The following is a 5,494-nucleotide window of genomic DNA, read 5'->3' as shown; positions in this document are numbered from 1 at the left end:
AAATGCTTATCATTGCCAAAAAGAGATAGATGTCATTAGGTCAAAATAATAAAAGCCTCATGCTGCATTGATAATGCAGATATTCTAGTTATCTGGTCAGTAGACAAAAAGCAAGAACATAGGGTCTTTATTTCAAATCTTTTGTTCATTTCATATTGCTGGATTTTCATAGTCATTCCTTCTTGTTGGATGACTAAGCCAGGTGATGGTAGAGATGGTGCATTTACTCAGCACCTCTTTGCTCCACCTTGGGAAGGAACAAATTCTCAGTTGGCGGACCTGCTACCTTTGTCTCTTTGCCATTATGTGGTTTAGGGTTTTCTGGACATCTTCATCAGTACCAACACTGAGGTGCTTGCTGACCTTGGGTCTCATCTCCTTGATTTTCCCTGTCTTCTTCATTGTCATCCTCTCTAGGCTATCTTCAGTAAGGTAGACACATGCAGAAAAATGGTCTATAACCCAATATGGATTCTGTATCTCTGATCTACCTTGTTCTTCTTCACCTTGGTGGGCAGCACCCTCCATCCCCTCTTCCTACTCAGGAGGGTTGGAATACTGGGGTGGATGCCCATAGGGTCTCCTCATGGAGTGAGGTGGGAACCATGGCTGCATGCTATCGGGCCTGACCTTTCTGATCCTTTCTTCTTCTCAGTGTCACTATTCTGGTACTTGTGCCAGTGACCGTGTGGAGGACCCCTGTGATGTGGAAAGCATCTATAATGGTTAAGGAATGGTGCGTATTTACCACCTTGCACTGGAGCTCCACTGGGACCTGTCACATTTGCTGCCTCCACACCCTTTTCTCCTTCAACATCAGACTCCACAGTATCTCCCTATCCTGCACTGTGAAGGTACTTCCTAGGGGTCTCTTTAATAGCAGTCTTACCTACAGATGCATTTTCCTTGGTGGCATTCCTGTTTCTTACATTGAACCATTTTGCTGTTTGCTTACCTTCACTACAATGATCTTGTCCCCATCAGTAGGCACCACCCATGTGAGGCTGCCTGAGCCTCCACTCCCTGGGTGGCTGCCCCTAGTGCCTGGCTTGGTGTGGACAGTGCTGAGGGTGGGATGGTGGGGTGGGGCACTGGGCTGCTGCTGGCTCTGGGCCTCAGTGCTCATGGTTGTAGGGATGGTGATGGGGGCTGGCTATGGCTTCTTTGTGGAAGGTGGGGGCTGGGAGGTGGGAGGATATGGTAACTAGGCCAGTGGCAGTGGTGGGGTCACTTAGGGCTCCTGGGATCCGATCTCAAATCCTGTTACCAGTGGAACTCTGAATACCTCTTTAACAACCCTATCTCCAAACATGTCACATTCTGAGAAACTGGGGGGATGGAACTTCCGTTACATGAGTGTTCACACCTATGAGCCTCAAAGTGGGGTCACCAGCCAGCACTGGGACTTTGCAAGAAATGCAAATTCTAGACCCCACCCCAACCGACTGAAGCAGACACCCTGCTGCCTTTGTCTCTTTGCCATTATGTGGTTTAGGGTTTTCTGGACATCTTCATCAGTACCAACACTGAGGTACATCAAGGAGATGGCAGGGTGCAGCCATCTGTGCTCAGCAAGCCCTCCAGGGCATTGTGACCCAGCTACAGTTTGAGGGATGACCTTGCCCTGGGAGAAGCTCAGAGGATCTGAATTCCTTTGTGCTGGTAGTTGTGAGTAGCCAGAGCTGTAGGTCCCATTGGTGGAACTTCATCTCTAAACATGCATCAGGCAGAGCATAAGAAGGAACACTTGCATGGCTGTATGCTTCCAAAGCACAGAGATAATGTATTTTATTATTTTATTTACTCTTAGCATAAAGGAACTGCTACTATCAGGCCTCTTCCCCTAACTTGCCCAGAACTGAGCTTGCTTGCCTGAGGCCACGTCAGTTGGAGCCCCAGAAGGGAAGCTGAACCAGGATAGCAGCTAGGGCAGGTGGTGAATAGGGCAGAGAGTGGAGAGGGCAGGTAGTACATAGGATAGATAACAGACTGGGCAAAAAGTGCCATTCCTAACTTATAAGATGGAAAGTGACTCACCAATCCTGGGACTGATGAAGCCAGGGTATAAATTCTGTTCCTGGGTCTTGGATCCCTGTTAGTACAGACCTTACACTCAGGCAAAAGTTCCCTTGAGTCATCCTGTCCACCCCCACCCAATCCCCATTTGTTCCTATTGGTAGTATCATAGACACCCTATTTTCTGAAGTCCACCATCTTCCTTTGAACTCTGCTATAAGAGTAAAAGTAAATTCCATTCTTTATTACCTATGGGTTGTGGTGCGATTGAGTTTGGATTTTTTTTTATGATGAGTCTGCATTTCCTAATCATTCTCCTAACACAACATGAGTGACTGCTCAGTGTGGGCTATAACTGCTCCACTGGGGTTGCTGATGGGGTTTCTATTTCTGGAACGCACTCCTGTCATGGGGCCACCTGCCAAAACCTCAAGCAGGTGATCAAAAAAAGTTTGACCCTCAGCCATTAAGGCAGGCATCTTATTGCAGCCAGGAACTTGGTGGCCAGTGTTTGGAGGGCCAAGAATGGCATTATAAACAATCAAGGGTGTCTACCATTAGTGTGGCCACTGCATCTATTTGCAAATGATGAACTGTGGCTCCAGCTAAGCTTTTCACTCCAGGGCCAGAGACTAGGGCCTCACTTCCTCTGTCTTTCATCATTCCTCCTGTTTCAAGTGTCTTGTCTCCCACATTACAGGAAGTGATTCTGACCCAAAAGCGCCAACTGTCTTAATTTTTTCAAGATGGCTCACTCCATGGCAGAAGACAGGCATCCTGTCCCAACATAGATCAGCCCTCAGGAATCTTCAGGTGTCCCTGAGACAGGTCAGCCATGCTTTCCCACAGGAAAAGCCAATAGTACCTCTTCTGTTGTCCCTCAGGGCCCACCTCCCCAGGCAGCACCATGCCCAGAGGACCACTGCTCTCTGCTTACAGTCACCAGAGACCTAAAGCTGAATGGGCACCCAGACAGAATGTGTGCTCCCCTGTGCTTCAGCAGAAATTAAACCAAGAACATTGTGTAGGAGAAAGCTCTATTGTTTTTCCTATATGAACAGAAGGAGTTGCTGAGTAGGAGCTCAGTGTCACTAGGAGTTGGGGCACATATGGTTAGCATGTTGCCCTGTGTTACATTATCTACTGCCCTGCCCTAAGTGACTTCCCTCTGGCCAAGCAGAACATGCCACACATCATCAGTTCTGACTGGCCTCTTGCTGGAACAGGACTGAGCCTTCTCTGAATAGGACTGAAACTTTCTTAGAAACTTTGCCCTGGAACTTTGTTGAACTGGGAAGGTATTTTCAAAAGAACAACTGTGGACACCTGCAGGCAGCAGTGTATGCCCCAGAAAGAACAGCACTGAAACCTTGCCTCTTGCTGTTCACCAGCCCAGCCACCTCAGACTAGTGGCCCATGCACACATGCACTCACTCAAAAATTACTATGGGCACTTACCTTAGGCTGGACACTGTTCTGGGTATCAGAACACAACACTGAAAAGCTGTGACAAGGTCCCTGCTTCTTTTTATTTTTTAATGTTTATATATTTTGAGAGAGAGAGGGCATAAGTGGAGGAGGAACAGAGAGAGTGAGCAAGAGAACCCCAAGCAGACTCGACACTGTCAGCCAGAGCCCCACATGAAGTTCGATCCCACAGCCTTGAGATCATGACCTGAGCCAAAATTCAGAGTCAGACATTTAACCAACTGAGCCACCTAGTCACCCCAAGGTCCCTGCTTCTTTGGAACTTCTCTCCTCATGAAAGAGACAATCTAGAGCAAATAGACAATCTAGGAAAGCATCACCAGGGAATGATGAGTAAAATACAGAAAATTTACATGTGGGGTTGGTGACAGGGGCAGAAGCCACTGGAGGGGGTAGTTAGTGCAAAGTGTCTTCTAGACAGGAAAGTCCCATTATTATGCATAATAATAACTGCATTTCTGAGAATAACTACACCATTGTCTTAGTGACAAGAAAGTGCTGTGCTGAGCACGGCACTCCACTTCCAGTCCTAACTTAGAACCCTTACTGATCGGGGGTGCCTAGGTAGCTCAGTCAATTAAGCATCAGACTTCAGCTCAGGTCATGATCTCATGGTTCATGGGTTCGAGCCCTGCATCAGGCTCTGTGCTGACAGCTCAGAGCCTGGAGCCTGTTTCAGATTCTGTGTCTCCTTCTCTCTCTGCCTCTCCTCTGCTCATGCTCTGTCACTCTCTATAATAACAACAACAACAACAACAAAGAACCTTCACTCAGCACTGCCACTCCCCTGCCAGGCCTTGCTATCATGATGAAAGACAGGAAGAATAAGGGCAGACTGATCTGCAGGGCAGGATTCTGCTCAGTGGGGAAGCCAGGGTGAGATTAGTAGGTAAACTTTGAGCCCTGCCCCAGCGAATTTCTCCCACTGAGTTCTGGCTATTTCATCACAGATAGACTATAGGGCCTCCTCAGCGAAAGTCCCCTGCAGCATGCCTGATCTGTCCCCATCAGGTTTCCAGGTGCACCCATGTGTGGTTTATGCCCCTGTACCATGAACATGGAGCAGAACACCTATGTGAAAGGGCCACCATGTGATTGCATTTAAAATCAGTTTTGCATTTATATACCACATCTTCTTGATCCATTCATCAGTTGATGGACATTTAGGCTCTTTCCATGATTTGGCTATTGTAGAAAGTGCCGCTATGAACATTGGGGTACATGTGCTCCTATGCATCAGCACTTCTTTATCCCTTGGGTAAATCCCTAGCAGTGCTATTGCTGGGTTATAGGGGAGTTCTATCAATACTTTTTTGAGGAGTCTCCACACTGTTTTCCAGAGCGGCTGCACCAGTTTACATTGCCACCAACAGTGTAGGAGGGTGCCCATCTCTCCACACCCTCGCCAGCATCTATAGTCTTTTGATTTGTTCATTTTAGCCACTCTGACTGGTGTGAGGTGGTATCTCAGTGTGGTTTTGATTTAAATTTCCCTGATAATGAGTGACACTGAGCATCGTTTCATGTGCCTGTTGGCCATCTGAATGTCCTCTTTGAAGAAGTGTCTATTCAGGTCTTCTGCCCATTTCTTCACTGGATCACTCATTTTTTGTGTATGTAGTTTAGTGAGCTCCTTGTATATTTTGGATACTAGCCCTTTATCTGATATGCTATTTATCGGATCAAGAAGATGTGGTATACATATACAACGGAGTACTATATGGCAATGAGAAAGAATGACATATGGTCATTTGTTGGAAAGTAGATGGACCTTGAGGGTGTCATGCTAAGCACAATAAGTCAGGCAGAGAAGGATAGATACCATATATTTGCATTCATAGGTCTAACAGGAGAGACCTGGCAGGGGACCATGGGGAGAGGAAGGGGGAAAGAGAGCAGGGAAGAGTGAGGGACACAGATCAAGGGAGACTACTGAATACTGGAGACGAACCATGGACTGAAAGGGGAGGGAGGGGGGGAGGGGTTGATG

General features: G+C 47.3%; 1 pseudogene; it reads right to left on the bottom strand.

Annotated features, from left to right (window-relative positions):
- Positions 1-223: 223 nt before the first annotated feature.
- LOC115272990 lies at positions 224-1,126 on the bottom strand (annotated as a pseudogene).
- Between the last annotated feature and the right edge of the window lie 4,368 nt (positions 1,127-5,494).

This window comes from Suricata suricatta, chromosome 12 (genome assembly GCF_006229205.1).
Source record: "Suricata suricatta isolate VVHF042 chromosome 12, meerkat_22Aug2017_6uvM2_HiC, whole genome shotgun sequence".
Classification (NCBI taxonomy): domain Eukaryota; kingdom Metazoa; phylum Chordata; class Mammalia; order Carnivora; family Herpestidae; genus Suricata; species Suricata suricatta.
The sequence above is the reverse complement of the archived record's forward strand: the minus strand, read 5'-3'. Positions and strand labels throughout refer to the sequence as shown.